A 22207-nucleotide genomic window follows, 5' to 3' on the forward strand; every position below is an offset into this window, starting at 1 on the left:
TTATCTTGATTTCTGGTAAAATCTTGGGTTCATATTCAAAATAAACAATTCTAAATAATGCTTTCTTTTTATCCCCACAGAGGAAATTAAATTTTTCAGGGAATCTTTCCCTCTGTCAAAATACATGTTGCTCTTAAGGATTAGGTATATAGATATCATCAGATTATTGCCTTGAAGATTAAATAAATCATCCTTCAAAATCCTGTAATAAATAACATATTCATTATCTTAGGAGTGATTTTGGATCAAGGGTTGCATTCTGAGCACCATCTTGTTCTCTTTTCTGTGAATCTATTTTGAATAGTTTCATGCATTTGTTCTTGTCTCTAACAGAGTTCACTTGAACATTCGACATTTGCATTTTACACAGTCAGTGAAAGATAATTATTCAACGCATATGCTTTCTGATTAAATGTGTGAAACGCCTAAATAGAAAACGGAAATTAGTTTTAAGTGCATTATGAAAGACTGAAATTTATCTTTAGTTCAAGAAGCAGTGATGAGCTTTTTTTTGTGGTGTTCTTGTGGTTTCATTCTCAGTGATTGTCACAGTCAGGCTAAGCCCATAGATTCCAGAGGGAAGTTTATCCCTAGTTAATCCTCCTATATCTGAGCAGAAGTCACCCCAAACTGACCTTTATGTGACAGTCGCCTTTCATTATTGCATCTTGAGCTAAATGTTGTCAATAAAAATCACAGTTAAACCAGGTTGACATTAACCAAGGGGACCGAAAGAACTGCTTTAGAAGCATAATATATTTGCCATTTTATCAGATGCTGTCCAAGACCCTGGTGAGCCATTAAAGTAGAATTCTGTTTATTCACTCCAACAGAGTAAGTAAGGGCATCCCTGAATTCTAGCCAGATCAAAACCTGGAATCTAGAGTAACAAAGACCCAATTTCAAATTAATTTAATAAGACTTAATAAAGTCTTTAATAAAGGCCTTTAATAAAGACCTTCAGAGGATTTTCTGGTAAGATCTCTCCTTTTACCTTCTTGAGGCATCTTTGTGTTTTCCCAAATTCCCAGCACAATCTCAACTGCCTGCTGTCCCCCCTTTGAATTAATTTACTTGGTGCTGCTTTTAAAAACACCTAAGCTCTAGACCTGCTTTGTTCTTACTTATCCCACTTGCCCCCATTAAAACTTTAACAGCCCTGGTCACATCCTCTTCTCCCTCTGAGCTATACAAATATGTGATTTCATATTATGTATTGTGAGCATGGGCTTGGGGACTAGACTTGAGTTTGAAAATGAGATCTGCACCCGTGTCCTTCTTTAAGTTACTATACCACTCTTAACTCAATGCTCTCATCGATAAATGGATATAAGTACAGTTACTTATTTGATAAGGTACTTTTGGGGGTTATATGAGATAATGCAAATATTTAACATAGCACCTGACACAGCAAGCACTAAAAATGACCATTGTCATCACCGTACACTCTGTACTATAATTATTAGCTTATATATATATGTGTGTCTGTGCATGTGTATATATATCACAATAGAATTAAAATTGGTAGGGCAAGAAATGTATCTTGCTTACCATTGCTTTCCCCAGAACCTTAGATAAGGTGTGTCATGTAGCAGTTCATCAATAAATAATTTGTAAATGAATAATTACATATGCTAGCTTGCTCGCTCTTTCCCATCCCCTCCTTCCCTGCCTCTCTCTCTCTCCCTTTGTCCTCTCTCTTTAGCTATCTACCCATCATCCATCTATCCATAGGGATGTATGTAATTTTTAAAGAAATGTTTCTTCTTTTTAGCTGTTCATTTATACATAACTGATCCTCCTTTCATTCCAAGTAATTCCCCATGACTGTATCTGCTTCTCACCCCCCCACCCCCACCGAATCTTTTCTCATTTCTTATTTCCCTGGATAGAATATAAACTCATTAGGGAAGACATTTTGTCTTTTTTACTGCTGTGCTCTCAGGGCCTAGAACACTATCAGACATATAAATAGGAACACAATAAACTTGTCAAAGGAACAAATGGATGTTCTCTGATTCTGACTTTCAATATCTCCCTCTGGTCCTTTCCTTTGGACTCCTGTCACCCTTCCATTCAATGCCCTCCTTCTTTACTGTGAAATACAGGACTCTTCTTCATAGCACTACTCATTGCCTGAACTAGAGTCCTCTCCACCTTGAACCAGACCTAACCAAAAACAATCTCCATTGACTAAGGTCTCCAAGGGAACATGAACATATCCTATGTCTTCGTGTTATTACTCCAATGAATTACGGTAATGTGTTAATTTAAGGCTTGCAGATTATAAGGAACTGCTTAGATTATGCCTCCGCCATGTGCTAAGGGGAGATAGATTTGGGGTAAGAGCAGCTTTGTAAAGACCCTTCCATCATGCCAACTCCCTAATACTGACCAGGGAAGCTTGCTGCTGGTTCTTTGTGCTGCCCTTCTAAAGCAGGTGTTCTCAGTCTTCACTATGCATGAGCATCATCTGGGGAACTTTTAAGATAAGGATGCCTGACTACACCCCCCAGACAGTTATAGTATGTAAAAGCAACAACAAAAACAAACCTAAGTGATTCTAATATGCACCCGAGGTTGAGAACCATTGGGTTGTAAAAGGTTCAAGCCCATTCAGACTAGCTTTTCAAGTACCAGAAATCCCAAACACAAAGTCTTAAGGCACAAAACAGAAGAACATACCAGCAGAGAACCTGACCAACAAGCAGCTTACACCTTGTCAGCCACCACTCAACTGTAGTCAGCTGCAGTTATGTCAGAATGTAGCCCGTGTCTCTAGATCTTCTGAATCTTCAAGGGAAGTCATAAATCCTCAATTCAAGATGAACTTTCACAATCTGAAGTGCTGGCAACCAACTCAAATTTCTTTAAATTCTATGTGGGCTGAACAAAACATGTCTTGAACTGGATTCATGGGCCAAATAATTTTAAGTTTTCATTGTATGCCAACTGCTCTACCATTTCCTAAGAAATCCTTTCTATATCCTTTACCAAGTCTGTCTTAAATTCCTAAAAAGCTAGATTCCCTTTTCATCATTGATCTACACTCCGGGTATTGCTGTGGACAAAACTGACTGGTGTGGCTGAAATAATTTTAAAGGGTAAAAAAATTCTGTGATTTAACGTATGAGATGCTCAAATGCCCAAAACCTTGAATGATTACTGTTATAAACATCACTCACCCTCTACTAGTATGTATTAATCACACCTGAAATATGCAAATCAGTAACAAGCCTTTTGGAATACAGACTAGTGGCATGGTTCTTGCTGCATAAAGTCAGTCCATATAATTGGACTATACATAGACCCATGAGATTTTACTACATATACAACACAAAACCTGTATTAGTAGTGACGGCCTGGCTAGTTTGAGTTTATATACAGAAAGTACTAGAAAGTTTCCCAGAAAAGGGAGTGGATGCAGACTGTGCAATGCCTCAAGTACATGACAAATGAGTTAAAATTCCCAGATATATCAGCGAGCGATTGAAGGGGCTTCGTGTGTTTTTAATCTCTGTTGGCTTTCTTTTTCTTTTGTTTTGTCTTGCTTTTGAGGAGGAGAGGGGCATGGCAAGTAGTATTAGGAGGAACACTCTGGTCTTAGATGAGACACTGGACAATAGAGATCAGAGGAAGAAAGCCTTTTAGTAGGTCACAGCCAAGGCTGTAGACATGAGAGGATAAAGGTCTGGCCTGGGTGATGGCAGAGGATTGGGAAGGCAAGAACAGGTTCAAGTGATTTCAACCTTGACTAGAGGAAAAGGAGGGCTAGCTGTTGTTCAGTATTCCCCTACAATGGGCTTCATTCTGTGTTGAGCATTTAACGTAAAATGATTTCTTTTGCTTTAAACAGATTATAGCTGAAATGGGAGAGCTCTTGAATAGTATTCTCCTATATAAGCATGTTGTAAAATCTATCTTCCAGGGCTTTAGAGATTACCTGGCCTGTCCCCTTCACTTTACACATAAGACGAGACTTTTCTGTCACATGCACACCTTGTAGCAGAGGAAGCATAGAACCCGGATTTGTAATTTTTTTACCCCAGTGATCTTTTCTCTTCACCATGTTGCTTCTTCAATAGAGCTTTCCTACAAATGAATTATAAACTAGGCCTCAGATTCAGGTAAGAAGACAAAAGTGAGCAGGTGATAAAATGTGGTGTAGAGAGTAATTCCCATAGCCACTCAATGCAAACAAGGGAGGGGGAGTCAGGGGAAAAAAAGCCTCTACAACCTTGATGTAAAGGTTACACAAAGGAGGAGATAAAGTCAGCAATGATATACAGTCAGCAGTAGTGCCTACATCCCTTTCATCAGCCCAGCACAGATGCTGAGATAAGGGGACATAAATGGAAATAAAAGGAAAGCTGATTCAAAAGAGCTATTAGAAATCCCTGTTCACTGGAAGATGATAAATTGAAGAATCACCCCTAGAAAGGCTGAAGAGGGGAAATCTTGGACACTCAGGGGACAGCAAGGTATCACTGGATCTGGGTTTGGAGTGGTGCCTGTCTCATAAGTTTCTATCCTACGACCATAAACTTTCCTAATGAAAACCTCATGGCATCATGACACAATGGCATGTGGCAGTGTCTGCATGAGACAGATTATCTGGAAGTTTAAATAAATTGAAAGCCAATGGATACTAAACATCTGCACAATTGGATTTCCCTTCCTTTAGCCAATCCCTGGGGCCAGGGCTCTGACTGGCAGAGGTTTCTTCTCTCTTAAACTGCGCCAAAAGGACAAGCCCAATTACCCTCTCTGTCCTAAATTGCTCGTAGACAGTCTATGTATTAAGAGCTAAATAGCAGGGGAGGAAAGAGGAATAAGTATGCTTTCCATGCCTTTCCACTCCTTCTCCCATTTGAATTCATAATACTTTCTCTCTCGGGATTAAGTACTACAAAGGAAGACTTGGAGAAGGTTTTCACCAACCCAGAAATCATAGTACATTAATCAAGATGGATTCAGTAGGGCACAGCTAGAAGTAGCTTGCTTCTTCACTATCACTGCCAGGCCAGTCCACTCTTTGACTCATTTTTGCCCATCCCAGACTAAATTCTAAGCAGGTGCCACTACTGTTCCAGCCTCATAAATGTCATGAAAGGCCAGTTATGACTATTATGAAAGCCCCACTCCTTCATCCTATCCAAAACCTCCCTAATTCCACTGCTTGGGCCTACTTCAGACTCAGAAACCTGTAACTGGTGAAGAAGGGGCAGTTTCTTCTCTCCTCCTTATTTCACCTTCTACCCCACTTGCTGCTGGTTCTTGCCGTGCCTGGGTTGGGCCTAAGAGGCAGAGACTGAAGGGAAAGGAACAGGATCTAACACTGATGGCACAGTGGCCACAGGGCTTTGGGTCCTGCTGGGTGCAGTAAATACTCAAAAGGCTTTCTTAAAACCTGCATCTGGACTTCCTGGGGAGCCGTTCCTTCCCCTGTCCCTGGCTTCCACAGTCCTCTCCAGACAGGCTTTCTTCAGGGGTCTGTTCATGATGTAGAGAATCCATCTCCCTTCTGCTGGGTACAGGTTTGGCTTCTGGGAAACCCACACCCTTATCTACAGAACTGCAGCTCTTTCCCAAGGCAGCTGGCCCCTTCTCACCTTTAGAGGTCAGACCTGAGTCATGTTCCAGGCTCTAAACTGCTGACATCTGCAGGAAGTGCATGTCAACCCCTTTAATTTGTTCTCCTAATACCTCTCACATCTTGTCCTTAAGATAAAGGACAAGAGCCCCTTCCAAACTATGGAAGAAGGACAAAAAGAATACTGACAAGTCTATCCCAAAAAATCCCCATGGGGATTGCAAATCCCAGTGAATTGCTGGCATCTTCTTACACAGCCTAAAATTGGGTGAAGGGCTAATGCTAACTGAACCAATTTCTCTGTATTTTACTGGGCACCTCTAATCTAAGCAGTTAAGAATATGCTAAAATGTAGACAATTTTATTTAAAAAAAAAAAAAAGCTTAAAGTCAAGATACATAAGGAAGCCAGCCACCTCTTCCTATCCTCCCACCTCTTCCTTCCTGCTATTCCCTGCCCAGTGGCTTCAAGACTTGTGTGTAACAACATGAGAAATACAACCAATTAGATACCCAAATGATTTTAACAGTGGGGTAGTCATCTCCTCAGTCATGAAAAAAAAGTCAAAGTCACTTAAACTCTTTTTTCTTTCTGGATGATCTCCTCATTTAATTCAATCCACCCCCTTGGATAGTTTTCCTAAACACATTCCCAGAAAGTTAATTAGGTAGCAATTTGACCCAAAGAGTGTGAAGCACAAAAACACTATGGCATTTTGAGGTCAGGAAGATGATCAATTTCTCTTTGTGCATCTTGTGCCAAGGTGTTCGCACTTTAGTTTTTTTAACTTGTGTGAAATTCAAAGAACACAGAGCACAGTGTCATTTACACTCGGGCCATCATAAAAAGCCAGCTTCTCAAAAAGACTACTGGCTGGTTTCCAGGCTGCCAGAAAGCTTTTTATGGGATCTTTTAAGCTATTCTCCTTTAATCCAAAAAGGGAAATTAAATTTCACCAAGGGTGAATGGACTGCCCAGAATATGCATTGCCTCCAACAGAGACAGAGTTCAAGGGAATCCTAAAGCTTCCCAATTTCAGGGAAGGAAAAAATAAAAATAAACCCCACCCTCCTCACTTGTCATGGAAAAGACATTAAGCAACTTGCAATATAGTGAAAATAATTCTTTCCAGAGCCATCATGATGAATTGTGCATTTTTACAAAACTTTTCCAGGCACTCTATGACCCCTTACAGAGTAAAGCTGGCATCTGACACAAAGGGTATGATGATACTTTCAGTAGCTCTCTGTGTTTAAAAACAAACAGATAAATGATGATTGGGATATGGCCTGATAAGAATTTTAATCTTGAAAAACTCATTATGAAAATATTTCAAGTATGAAGCATAGAGAATGATATCGTAAACAGTCATAAACCACCACTCAGCTTTGCCAAATTTTAACAGTTGGTCAAAATTGTTCAGCTTTTTTGAAAAAACAAAAATACAAAATATTTTGGATATAGTTGTGTTCTACTCCTTCTTGTCACAGAGGTAAACACTGTGTTGATTTTGGTGTTGTCCTTCTCAGAATTTCCTTTGATAAATACATATGCCTCTCTAAACATGTTTTGAAATAGAGGTTTTATTATTATTCAGGTATGGTGAGGCCAACAGACAAAGAGACAACTGCCACTGAAAAGACAGTTTATTATCCTTCTGGCTCCCAAGAGAAGAAGAGCTATAGGAAGCACCAGGGTTGGTCCTGATGCAAGGGAGCTGGATGAAACTGGCAAGAGCCTTTACTGTGGCTTCCATGGGGGAAAAAACGGTGAAATAGGGTGAACAAGTTTAAAATTGACTAGTTTACATCACTTCAGTGGGCTCTATGGTGTAGGAGCTTCCCTGGGGTGATTAGGGCAGAGGAACCTTGGCCCAGAGTGTAAGGGTCCCTTAAAGGAGGTGATTGAGGGTGTGGAGTCTGGATTGATTGGTCTGCACGTGAAAAGCACACTCACAGGTCAGGCTGGTTGTGGGCTATCTCAGAATTAGCCAGGAGTTCCCGCTATGGCTAAGCAAATTAGGAATCTGGCTAGTATCCACAAGTATGTGGGTTTGATCCCTGGCCTCACTCAATGGGTTAAGGATCTGGTGTTGCCATGAACTGTGGTGTAGGTGGCAGATACAGCTTGGATCTTGCATTGCTGTGGCACAGGCCAATAGCTGCAGCTCTGATTCAACCCTTAGCCTGGCCTGGGAACTTCCATATGCTGCAGACCCTAAAAAGTAAAAAAAAAAAAAAAAAATTAGCTAAAGTTCCTCCAGCAAACCCCCAAAATTTCACATCAAACAATATACTGTTTTATTCTGCATGTTGTTAACTTTGTGAACAATCGTATCACACTATACATACTGCACATAGCATTCACTAATTTCTTTTATTTTTTTCTCAGCATTACACTTTGGGGATTTTTCCATTTTGTAGTATGCAGCTCCAGTCAGTTTGTTTCTTTTCACTGCTTTATAATTTGGCATTGTGTCAGCATATCACGGCTTATTAATATTTATTCATTTCTTGTTTATAAACATTTGTCTCCAGTTTTTTATTATTACAAATGATGTTGCTATGATTAAGCTTTTACCTATCTCCAGGTGCACATATTATGGAATAACTGGATCCAAGGGCATTCATTTCTTTGACTTTAATGCATTTTGCCAAATGGCTACTGAAAGTACCTGCAGCTAATTACCCTTCCATCAAGAGTGTGGAAAAGTCCTATTATCCTACTGCCTCACCAGCACTGTTATTGTGAGGCTTTGCTTTCAATGTTTGCCAACATGATGGTGTTTAATGGTACCTAATAATAGTTTAAATTTGCATGTTCTTGATTACTAGTGAACTTGACTATCTTTTCATATGTTTATTGGTCATTTGTATTTTCTCTTATATGAATTTCCTGTTCATATTTTTTGCCAATGTTTCTACTGGATTGTTTGTACTTTTCTCATTATTTTGTAAAGTTCTTTATATTCTGGATACTAACCCTGGTTAGCTGTATGTGTTGCAAATAACTTCCCTCAGTCTACATTTTATCTTTGTTTTAGAGAAATCTTAAGTCAACTGTACTCAAATCTATCAGCTTTTTAATTTGTGGGTGTCATTTTTTGTGCTCTTTTTAAAGAAAGTCTTCTGAATAGAATGCTATATTTTATTTTAAAGTTTTAAAGTATTGATTTTCCCATTTAGATCTTTAGTAAGCCTGGAATTGAGATTTTAATATGGTAATAAGCAAAGGTGTTATTTTTTTTCCCACAGGGATAATCAATAGTTTCAGCATCCCTTGCTGATTAATCCATAACTTTCTCCATAGATTTTTTTTTTAATGCTACTCTGTCATTTGTCATTTCCTTTCGTTTAACGGTCTATTTCTGTACTCTTTCTGTCTTCCTTTGGTCTATTTTTAAATCTGTCACTACCACAGCATTTTAATCATCATAGTTTTACAAAAATCATATTGCCTGGCGTGCCAATTCTCCTAATCTTTTGTTTTTCTTCAAAATGGTTTTGGCTATTCTTCAAAACTGCTCTTCTATATGAATACTAACCAGCCAATTACCACACATCAAAAGAACCACCACCAACAAAAAACTATTGTGTCTTAGATTAGTCTTGCATTTAATTTCTATATTAATATGGATTACAATTGATATCTTCACAGTACTAAGACTTCCCTTAAATGTGTTATTTTAGGGTTTTTTTTTCTTTTCTTAATAATAATTTCTATTCTATCTATTATACTTGCTTTACAGTGTTCTGTCAATTTTCTACTGTACAGCAAAGTGACCCAGTCACACATACATGTATACATTGTATTTATCACATTATCCTCCATCATGCTCCATCACAAGTGACTAGATATAATTCCCAGTGCTATACAGCAGGATCTCATTGCTCATCCATTCCAAATGCAATAGTTTACATCTATTAACCCCAGATTCCCAGTCCATCCCACACCATCCCCCACCTTGGCCACCACACATCTGTTCTCCAAGTCCATGATTTTCTTTTCTGTGTGAAGGTTCATTTATGCTGTATATTAGATTCCAGATATAAGTTACATGGTATATTTCTTTCTCTTTCTGACTTAACTTCACTTAGTGTGAGGGTCTATAGTTCCATCCATGTTGCTGCAAATGGCATTATTTTGTTCTTTTTTAGGGCTGAGGCGTATTCCACTGTGTGTGTGTGTATATATATATATACATATACACATACATACATATATATATACACATACACATACATACATATATATACACACATACACATACATACATATATATACACACACATACATATATATATATACATATATATATATATATATATATAAAACACATATTCTAAATCCAGTCATCTGTCAATGGACATTTAGGTTATTTCCATGTCTTGGCTACTGTAGATAGTGCTGCAGTGAACATAGGGATGAATGCATCTTTTTGAATGACAGCTTTCTCAGGATATATGCCCAAGAGTGGGATTTCTGGATCATATGTTAGTTCTACATTTATTTTTTGGAGGTACCTCCATTCTTTTTTCCATAGTGGTTGTACCAATCTACATTCCCACCAACAGTGTAGGAGGGTGCCCTTTTCTCCACACTGTCTCCAGCATTTGTTATTTATATACTTTTTGAGATGGCCATTCTGACTGGTGTGAGGTGGTACCTCATAGTAGTTTTAATTTGCATTTCTCTAATAATCAGTGATGCTGAGCATTTTTTTCATGTGCTTGTTGGCCATCTGCATGTCTTCTTTGTAGGAATGTCTACTCAAGTCTTTTGCCTATTTTTCAATTGGGTTCTTGGGTTTTTTTGCTCTTGAGCTGTATAAATTGTTGGTTTGTTTCAGAGATTAAGCTCTTGTCAGTTGCATCATTTGAAACTATTTTCTTGCATTCTGTAGTTGTTTCTTTTGTTTTTTGGTTGTGTGTGTGTGTGTGTGTATAGTTTTCTTTGCTGTACAAAAGCTTGTCAATTTGATTAGGTCCCATTGGTTTATTTTTGCTTTTACTTCTATTGCCTTGGGAGACTGACCTAAGAAAACATCTCTAAGGTTGACATCAGAGACTGTTTTTGCTATGTTCTCTTCTAGGAGTTTGATGGTGTCTTTTCTTACATTTAAGTCTTTAAGCTATTTTGAGTTTATTTTTGTGCATGGGGTGAGGGTGCGTTCCAGTTCAACATCATACACACATTAATGAAAGAAAAATCAAAAACTACACAATCATCTCAATAGATGCAGAAAAAGCATTTGACAAAGTCCAACATCCATTCATGATCAAAACTCTTACCAAGTGGGTATAGAGGGAACATACTGTAACATAATCAAAGCCATTTATGACAAACCCACAGAAAATATAATACTCAATGGAGAAAAGCTGAAAGTCTTCCCACTAAAATCTGGAACAAGACAAGCATGCCCACTCTCACCACTGCTATTGAACAAAGTACTGGAAGTCCTAGCCACAACACTCAGAAAAACCAAAGAAATAAAATGTATCCAAATTGGAAGAGAAGAGGTAAAATGGTCACTCTATGCAGATGGTGAAGTAGCAGGATATAAGATTAACATTCAAAAATCAGTTTCATTTCTGTATACTAACAATGAAATACTAGAAAATACAAAAATAAAATACCTTTTAAAATCACACCCCCCAAAATTAAATACCTGTGAATAAACCTGACCAAGGAGGTGAAAGACTTTTAGGCTAAAAACTATAAAATGGTAATCAAGGAAATTAAAGAGGATTGAAAGAAATGCAAAGATATTCCATGCTCCTGGGTTGGAAGAATTAATATCATAAAAATAGCCATGCTACCCAAAACAATCTACAGATTCAATGCAATTCCTATCAAATTACCCATGACATTTTTTGCAGAACTAGAAAAACAATCCAAACATTTATATGGAACCATAAAAGATCCAGAATTGCCAAAGCAATCATGAGGGAAAAAAAAAAAATAAGCAGGAGGCATAACTCTCCCAGAATTCAGGCAATATTACAAAGCCACAGTCATCAAAACAGTGTGGTACTGGTACCAAAACAAACATACAAACCAATAGAACAGAATTAAGAACCCAGAAATAAACCCAGACACCTATGGTCAATTAATCTTTGACAAAGGAGACAAGAATATAAAATGGGAAAAAGACAGTCTTTTCAGCAAGTGATGCTAGGAAAACTGGACAGCAGAATGTAAATCAATGAAACTGGAACGCACCTTCACACCATGTGCAAAAAAAAATGCAATGTGTTTTAAAGTTAGCATTAGGGGAGTTTCCACTGTTGCACATTGGGTTAAGGATCTGGCATTGCCACAGCTATGGCTCAGATTCAATCCCTGGACCAGCAACTTCCATATGCTGTGCATGTGGCCAAAAAAATTAAAATTAAAATAAAATTGTTAGACTCTCATTTGCTTTCTTTCTAAAATAAAAAATTTAAACTTAAAACTCCATATATCAAGTTGTAATATCTTACTCAGTGCTTATCTTCTCAAAACATGTCAATTGATAGCCCCTAATTTTACCAATTTTTAAAAATTAAACTGCTTTTGGGTTTGCATTTTAAGCTCTAGCCAAAACTGGAGTATTGGCTTCATAGAACAATTCTGCATTTCCTGAATTAGCTTAAATTTCCATCTTTTTTTGTCTCCTTTTATGGTATAATAATTTAAAGCTGCAAAATTCTCTGTAAGTAGCAGTTTATCTGTACCACATAAGTTTCATATGTTGTATTTTCATTATGGTTCAATTCCGAATAATTTACAAATGTTATTGTAATTTCTCCTTTGATCCATGTATGATTTAAGAGAGTGTTTTGTATAAGCAATGAGGTCCTATTATTTAGTTCAGGGAACTATATTCAATCTCTCAGGATAAACCATGATAGAAGAGAATATATATTATTCCTACCATGTAGGAGTGTATGTGTGTGTCTGTGTATGTCTCTGTGTGTGTATATATGTGTGTGTGTGTGTATATATATGTGTGTGTGTATATATATGTATATATATATTATGAATAGGTCATGCCATTGTATAGTAGAAATTTAGAAATTAGCACAACACTGTAAATCAACTATAATTTAAGAAACAAATTTTAAAAAATAAGAGATTTATTTGATTTGGTTTGGTTTTGGCTCTCCAAATGTGTGGGTACATATGTTGGGGGGAGTGGATGATCCCTTATTACTGATTTCAAAGTACTTCAAATACATCATTATCAAAGAAAATGATTTGTTTGATAACAATCAGCTTTGCTTTGTGATCCATTTTTTGGCCAGTATTTTTCTAGTATTCCTTATTAAATAGGTGAGCTTTCTAACCATTATGAAAACCCACCTATTCAATAAGGAACATTAATTTCTTTGTTCACTATTCCTTCTTGTTTTGTTTGTGTTTGTGTGTGTGTGTCTTCCTACTGAATTAAACTATTAAACTTATTTTCTAAGGTAATTCTTTTGCTAAAATATTGTTAAAGGCTAATTAAATTTATCTAAAACTGTCTTTATTTTATCCTCTAATTTGAAAAATTATTTCTGGGCATAGGATTCTTAGCTGGAAGTTATTTTCTCTAATGATTTTGAAGAATTTTTACAAAGTCTTCTAATTTTTTCCTTGAACATAGTCTCTTTTTTTTTCTCTCTTTTCATGTAAAATATTTTTTTTATTTTTTCCTTCTTTTTTTTTTTTTTTTGTCTTTTTAGGGCTGCACCTGAGGCATATGGATGTTCCCAGGCTAGGGTTCGAATCAGAGATGGAGCTGCTGGCCTACTCCACTTTCAAAGCAACGTGGGATCTGAGCCGTGTCCTACACCACATCTCACAGCAACACCAGATCCTTAACCCACTGAGTGAGGCCCAGGATCAACTCTGTGTCCTCATGCATACTAGTTGGGTTCATTGCTGCTAAGCCACAATGGAAATGCCTAAAATATTTTCTTTTGTGGCTCTACATTTTAAACTCACAGGCATCTGTCAGTAGATTTGTTTCCCTTCCTGAGACTTGTTGAGATTTCTGAATGTGAGGACTTATGTCTTTTCTTTTTTTTCTTTCTTTTTGGTCTTTTTAGGGCTGCACCCACAGCATATAGAGCTTCCCAGGCTAGGGGTCCAATCAGAGCTGTAGCTGCTGGCATATGCCAGAGCCACAGCAACGCAGGATCCAAGCCTTGTCTGTGACCTACACCACAGCTCACGGCAACACTGGATCCTTAACCCACTTAACGAGGCCAGGGATCAAACTCACGTCCTCAAGGATGCTAGCTGGGTTCCTTAACCACTGAGCCATGTCTTTCTTAAATTGTGGAAATTCTCCAAATGTTATTTCATTGAAAATTGCCTGCTTGCTCTCTCTCTTTTTTACTTTTTTTTGGTGTCTTTCTTTCTAGGAAACCTATGTAATAGGCAGGCAGGTAGGTAGGTAGGTAGGTAGATAGGCAGACAGAGGGATGACGCAGAGAAATAGATCTTTGCATTCCACTTCTATGTTTCATCTCATGTACCAGTTTATCATAGAAACACAAACCCCTTGTCTGCCAAGTCCAGACACCCTTCTCCCCACTCCTCATCACTACCCACAGAATACTTTAACTTCAATTTACCCTCTTAGAATTCTGTATTCACCACTCAAGATTTCATCTGGTATTCAATTATTTTACTTTGGGTCCCTAGAAATTTCTCGTGCTTTTTAATAAGCTCAGCTATACAATTAAAACAATAACAGCTATGTTTTATAGAAGAAATCTGGGTGATCTTTAATGAAAAATCTTAAGGTTATCTAGTTTATAACATTTCAGGAAGTAGAAGTCAAGACTTTCAATCTTTAAAAAGGGTTTAATTATATTAATTAGTTTGAACCTCTAACTATAGGCACAGACATTGAAATTTTTAGAAAATGTGCCTGTTACCAGAGCTGAATCAAAAAAATCTAAATTGGCTTGTTCTTAAATAGAGTTGATTATCCAAGATTCTACTTCTTACATATCTTATTAACCAACAGTCACCTTAATATTTCAACTCCCCTGAAATTTTAGGTTGATTGAGTAGTTTAAAGCAATCTTATTATTTGCTTTTACCTGTTTGTTTTCATCATTCTTCTGTCTTGTGATAAACAGGAACAAAAGGAACTTCTCTATGTTTAAGATTAAGTGAGTACATTAGCAGAGTATGAACTGACCTTGATTATTTTTCAGATCAGTGTACTAAAAGTTTTTACTGTTCCAGAACCATTGCCTTCAACCCTAACTAGATCAAATAGTTTCATAGAGACTATACTTTTAGTATGATCTGATTGAGAGTCAGATTCAAATTCACTCACTCCTTCCAATCTTCCTCTTACATATTTGTGTACTTGGGATCTTTCACACTTCAATCCTTGTATAACATTTTAGAATTACTGCTGTGGCTCAGTGGAAATGAATCTGACTAGTATCCATGAGGATGCAGGTTTGACCCCTGACCTCGCTCAGTGGGTTAAGATTCTGGTGTTGCCATGAGCTGCAATGTAGGTCACAGATGGATCTGGCGTTGCTGTGCCTGAGGTGTAGGCTAGCAAGTGTAGCTCTGATGCAACTCCTAGCCTGGGAACTTCCACATGCCATGGGTGAGGCCCTAAAAAATAAAAAAAAAGAAAAAAATTATAGTTACTACATCAACTGTATCCTATATCTGTTTTCTGGTGATTCCAAGACTTCTGTTTTTGCTTTTCCATGTATCTCAACTCCAGAGCAAGAACAGCACATGGGATTTTTCTCTCAAGATTCCTCACCATAAAGCTGCTACACATGGTGACCAAAGGCAAACAAACCAACAAAGTAGAAGAAATTCCTATTATGCATAGATTGGCCCACTTTATATTATCCCATAGGTCTCTTACATTGCTTTCATGTAAAAGGGGATTGAAAATGTATTTGAAGAAATTATGGTTGAAAACTTTCCAAATCTAAAGGATACTGATATCAAGATACAGGAAGCACAGAGGGACCCAAACAAGTTGAACCCAAACAGGCCCACACCAAGACATATTATAATAAAAATGGCAAAAGGTAAAGATAAAGAGAGGATTCTAAAGGCAGCAAGAGAAAAGCAAAGCATTAATTATAAGAGAACCCCCATAAGGCTATCAGCTGATTTCTCTACAGAAACACTACAGGCTAGAAGGGAGTGGCAAGATATATTTAAAGTGCTGAAAGGAAAAAAAAATTATGACCTAGAATACTCTATCCAGCAAGAATATCATTTAAAATAGAAGGGGAAATAAGAATTTCTCTAACAAACAAAAGCTAAAAGAGTACAGCAATACTAAACCCATTCTGAAAGAAATACTGAAAGGGCTTCTCTAAATGAAAAAAAAGAGAGAGAGAGAAAAGAAAAAAAGAAGAATTAGGATGGAGGAAAACACAGCTGGAAAGCAGTCACTTAAATAAGCCAGCACACAGATCTAAACATGAAGACGTTAAAAAAGAGAGAGAGAGAGACACCAAAATCATACAATGTGGGGAAAGAAAGTATGAAAATATAGATCCTTTTTTTTATTTTTAATGATGTGTTTGAGCCTATACAACTATCAGGCAAAAGCAAGCAGATATAGGAAGGAGTTAATGTACTTAAAAAACTGGGCAACCACGAAACAAAACTGAACACTACATTTACAAAAACTGAAAAGTACTCAAGTATAAAATAAATGGAAACCATTGAATTAAAAAAAGAAAAGAAGAAAATAGCAATATAGAATCAACTGGAAAACAAGGTTTAAAATGGCAATAAATACATATCTATCAATAATTACCTGAAATTTCAATGGACTACTGGAGTGACACAGGGTGGCAGATTGGACAAAAAAGCAAAAACCTTCAATCTGCTGTCTACAAGAAACTCACCTTATGGCAAAGGACACATATACATTGAAAGTGAGAGGATGGGAAAAGATATTTCATGCCAATGGACAAGACAGGAAAGCAGAAGTTGCAATACTCATATCAGACAAAATAGACTTTAAAACAAAGGTCATAAGGAAAGACAAAGAAGGACACTATTTAATGGTTAAAGGATCCATTCAAGAAGAGAATATTACAATCATTAACATATATTCCCTTAATTTAGGAGCACCCAGATACCTACAACAAATACTAACAGACATAAAAGGAGAAATTGATGGGAATATAATCATAGTAGGAGACTTTAACACCCAACTCACATCAATGGACAGATCCTCTAGATAGAAAATCAATAAGGCAACAGAGATCTTAAAGGACACAATAGAAAAGTTAGATTTAATCAACATTTTCAGGACATTACATCCAAAAAAATCAGAATATACATTCTTTTCAAGTGCACATGGGACATTCTCAAGAATTGATCACATACTGGGGCACAAAGCTAACCTCAACAAATTTAAGAGTATAAAAATTATTTCAAGTATCTTCTCTGACAACAATGGCATGAAACCAGAAATCAACCACAGAAAAAGGAATGAGAAAAAACTGACTACATGGAGACTAAACAACATGCTATTAAAAAACCCATGGGTCAATGAGGAAATCAAGAAGGGAATTAAAAAATACCACGAGACAAATGATAATGAAGACACAGCCACTCAAAATCTATGGGATGCCACAAAAGTGGTGCTCAGAGGGAAATTCATAGCAATACAGCTTTCCTCAAAAAAGAAGAAAAATCTCAAATTGACAACTTAACCTACCACTTAAATGAATTAGAAAAAAGAAGAACAAACAAAACCTAAAGTCAGCAGAAGGAAAGAAATCATAAAGACCAAAGAGGAAATCAATAAAATAAAGATTAAAAAAATCAATAAAACCAAGAGCTTGTTCTTTGAAAAGGTAAACAAATTTGACAAACCTCTGGCTAGACTCACCAAGAAGAGGGGAGAGAGAACCCAAATAAACAAAATAAGAAATGAAAAAGGAGAAGTCACAATGGATAACACAGAAATATAAAAAACAATTAGAGAATACTATGAACAATTGTATGCCAACAAATTTGACAACCTAGAAGAAATGGACAACTTTCTAGAGACTTACAGCCTGCCAAAACTGAATCAAGAAGAAATAGACCAACTGAACAGACCAATCACTAGAAATGAAATCAAATATGTCATAAAAACACTCCCTACAAATAAAAGTCCAGGACCAGATGGCTTTGCAGGTGAAGTCTACCAAACATACAAAGAGGAATTTATACCCATCCTCCTTAAATTTTTTCAAAAAGTTGAAGATGAGGGAACACTCCCAAAGACATCCTATGACACCACCATCACCCTAATTCCAAAACCAGACAAAGATAACACCAAAAAAGAAAACTATCAGCCAATATCTTTAATGAATATAGATACAAAAATTCTCAACAAAATTTTAGCCAACTGAATCCAGTAACATATCAAAAAGATTGTTCACCATGACCAGGTGGGGTTCACCCCAGGTTCATAAGGATGGTTCAACATATGCAGATCAATCAACGTCATACACCAAAATAACAAAAGAAAAGTCAAAAACCACACAATCATCTCAATAGATACAGAAAAAGCATTTGGCAAAGTCCAACATCCATTCATGGTCAAAACTCTTATCAAAGTGGGTATAGAGGGAACATACTGTAACATAATCAAAGACATTTATGACAAACCCACCGCAAATATAATACTCAATGGAGAAAAGCTGAAAGTCTTCCCACTAAAATCTGGAACAAGACAGGGATGCCCACTCTCACCGCTGTCTTTCAACATAATACTGGAAGTCTGAGCCACAGCAATCAGAGAAACAAAAGAAATAAAAGGCATCCAAATTGGAAGAGAAGAGGTAAAACTGTCACTGTATGCAGATGACAGCATACTACTTATAGAAAATCCTAAGGACTCAACCCAAAAACTACTTGAACTGATCAACAAATTCAGCAAAGTAGCAGGATATAAGATGAACATTCAGAAATCAGTCGCATTTCTGTATACTAACAATGAAATATTAGAAAAGGAATACAACAATAAAGTATCTTTTAAAATTGCACCCCACAAAATCAAATACCTGGGAATACATCTGACCAAGGAGGTAAAGGACTTATATGCTGAGAACTATAAAACATTAATTAAGGAAATTAAAGAAGATGTAAAGAAATGGAAAGATATTCCATGCTCCTGGGTTGGAAAAATTAATATTGTAAAAATGGCCATACTACCCAAAGCAATCTACAAATTCAACGAAATCCCTATCAAATTACCCATGACATTTTTTACAGAACTAGAACAAACAATCCAAAAATTTATATGGAACCACAAAAGACCCAGAATTGCCAAAGCAATCCTGAGGGGGAAAAAAAAACAATCAGGAAGCATAACTCTCCCAGACTTCAGGCACTATTACAAAGCCACATTCATTTAGACAGTGTGGTACTAGTACCAAAACAGACCATACAGACCAATCAAACAGAATAGAGAATGCAGAAATAAACCCAAACACCTATGGTCAATTAATCTTTGACAAAGGAGGCAAGAACATAAAAAAGGAAAAAGACAGTCTTTTCAGTAAGTATTGCTGGGAAACCTGGACGGCTGCATGCAAATCAGTGTAACTAGAACACACCCTCACACCCATGCACAAAAAGAAACTCAAAATGGCTGAAAGACTTAAATGTAAAACAAGACACCATCAAACTCCTGGAAGAGAACATAAGCAAAACATTCTCTCATATCAACCTTACAAATGTTTTCTCAGGTCAGTCTCCCAAAGCAACAGAAATAAGAGCAAAAACAAACCAATGGGACCTAATCAAACTGACAAGCTTTTGCACAGCCAAAGAAACCATAAAAAAATTTTAAAAAAAGACAACTTACAGAATGGGAGAAAATAGTTTCAAACGATGCAACTGGCAAGGGCTTAATTTCTAAAATATACAAGCAACTTATACAACTCAACAGCAAAAAAGTCAATAACCCTATTGAAAAATGGGCAAAAGAACTGAATAGACATTTTTCCAAGGAAGATATACAGATGGCCAACAAGCACATGAAAAAATGCTCAACATCACTGATCATTAGAGAAATGCAAATCAAAACTACTATGAGATACCACCTCACACCAGTCAGAATGGTCATCATCAATAAGTCCACAAATAACAAATGCTGGATGGGGTGTGGAGAAAAGGGAACCCTCCTGCACTATTGGTGGGAATGTAAGCTGCTATAACCACTGTGGAGAACAGTATGGTGGTATACATAGAACTACCATATGACTCAGCAACCCCACTCTTGGGCATATATCCAGACAGAACCTTCCTTTAAAAATAAATAAATAAATAAATACCATGCACCTGCATGTTGATTGCAGCTCTATTCACAATAGCCAAGACATGGAAACAACCCAAATGTCCATCTTGGATTAGGAAGGTGTGGCATATATACACAACGGAATACCACTCAGCCATAAAAAAGAACAAAATAATGCCATTTGCAGCAACATGGATGGAACTAGAGACTCTCATACTGAGTAAAGTAAGTCAGAAGAGAAAGACAAATACCACATGATATCACATATCTGGAATGTAATATATGGCACAAATGAACCTTTCCATAGAAAAGAAAATCATGGACTTGGAGAATAGACTTGTGGTTGCCAAGGTGGAAGGGGAGGGAGTGGGTTGGATTGGGAACTTGGGGTTAATAGATGCAGGCTATTACCTTTGGAATGGATTAGCAATGAGATCCTGCTGTGTAGCACTGGGAACTATGTCTAGTCACTTATGATGGAGCATGTGAGAAAAAAGAATGTATACATGTATGTGCAACAGGGTCACCATGCTGTACCGTAGGAAAAAAATTGTATTGGGGAAATAACTATTAAAAAACAATAATAATAAAAAATAGAAAAAAAGCAAAAGACAAAAAAAAATAAAGGGACCCTGCTGTGAAAAAATAAAATTAAAAATAAATTTAAATTTTTTTTAAAAAAGTAGAACTGTTTGCCTGACCAATAACTTGATCTGAAACAAGAATTTCACTAATTAAATTTCACCAATAAATAATAGGAGACTAAAACAATGAAGGTTTGCAAAACTATCCAAATCCACAGTATTGAATTCCTACTGGCAGACCACCTTGCAGAAGGGGGGATTAAAGTGGAAAGAAAACCAAATTCCTATTAATCATTTGCAAAGCAAGAGAAAATGAGAGTGAAGAAAGGCAGAGGAAGAAACAGCATTTCTGTTGTAGCGATTCCCAAAGGGTCACTCTTAATTCTACCCTTGAACCTAGAACTCTCAGACTTTAATAGCTAATCATTTAGTCATTCGAGAAATGTTTTTATGAATACTTCTCATGTACCAGCCACTGTTCTAGGTATGTGATATACAGCAGTAGACAAATAAGACAAAACTCCTTGCCCTCACAGAGCTTGCATTCTAGTTATGAGTGTGGCTGCCCGGGAGGAGAGGGAGGGAGTGGGAGGGATTGGGAGTGTGGGATTAATGGATGTAAACTATTGCTCTTGGAATGGATTTACAAAGCGATCCTGCTGTGTAGCACTGAGAACTATCTCTAGATACTTATATCAAAACAGAACAAAGGGAGGGAAAAACATGTATACATGTAAGTAAAACTTGGTCTCCATGCTGTACAGCGGACAAAATTTTTTAAAAAAGATAAATAAATACATGAATATATAAATGAGTAAATAAAAGGTATAACATGTCAGAAGTATTAGGAAGAAAGAGGGTTGGGAAAACTATCATTTTAGCAGGGTGGTTAGGGAAAGTCTTACTGAGAAAGTGACATTTGAGCAAGCAGCTGACTGAAGGAATAAGCCAGAGACCTGAGAGGGAAATGCTTCAGGAAGAGAGAATTGCAAATGCAAAAATATTAGACAAGAAGGAACCTGGCATGTACAAAGAATAGCAAAAAAAGTGCTGTGAAAAAAAAATGGGATAAGCAAAAGTGAGAGTTGTCAAAATTAAGGTTAGAGAGTCTATGGGAAGGGAAAGCGGGAAGATCCTACAGCGTCCTGCAGGGATTTATATAAAATCTGGATGTTGTTGTTTTTGTTGTTGTTGTTTCTGACTGATATGAGCTATTGTAAGTAATTTTGAGGAAGGTGTGAAACAAAGATTTTAGGCAGAAGAAAATGGCAAAAGCTGAATTTGCCTGAGGTTAGGACTTTTCTTAGAAATTAAGGCATATTTGCACACTGATGGGCAGGACCCAATAAAGAAGCAGTAGGTGAATGGAACGTATGAAAGAAAGAGAGAAATTGCTGTAGTGACTAACTTCATGACAAGAGAGAGAAAAAGATATGATGTAGAGTGGAGGAGCTATTTTTAGTCAGGACCCCAGGCAGTTCACCCATGGTAACAGGAGGGAAGGCAGAGTATGTAAGCCCCTGCACAGGTGGGAGGATGGCTGGGAGCCGTGTAAGAACAGGAGGAAGTTCTCTTCTATTGGTTTCATTTTCTCTGAAGTAAGAAGCAGGGCCAGCTAAGAAGGACAATAGGGAGGAGTTATTGGGGGATGGAAGAGAGAAAGAGAAGGAGCCTCACACAAGGCTATTAGGAGTCAACATGGGGTAGTAGTGATGAGAAGGTTCATATCCTAGCTCTGCCGCATATTAGCCA

The 22207-nt window shown here is 37.0% G+C and overlaps 1 protein-coding gene across 5 annotated transcripts in view; it reads left to right on the forward strand.

The window, feature by feature from the left end:
- FSHR (follicle stimulating hormone receptor) overlaps positions 1-22207 on the forward strand; it is a 168020-nt gene that overhangs the window by 54090 nt on the left and 91723 nt on the right. The window lies entirely within an intron of this gene.

Source organism: Sus scrofa, chromosome 3 (assembly GCF_000003025.6).
Source record: "Sus scrofa isolate TJ Tabasco breed Duroc chromosome 3, Sscrofa11.1, whole genome shotgun sequence".
NCBI lineage: Eukaryota > Metazoa > Chordata > Mammalia > Artiodactyla > Suidae > Sus > Sus scrofa.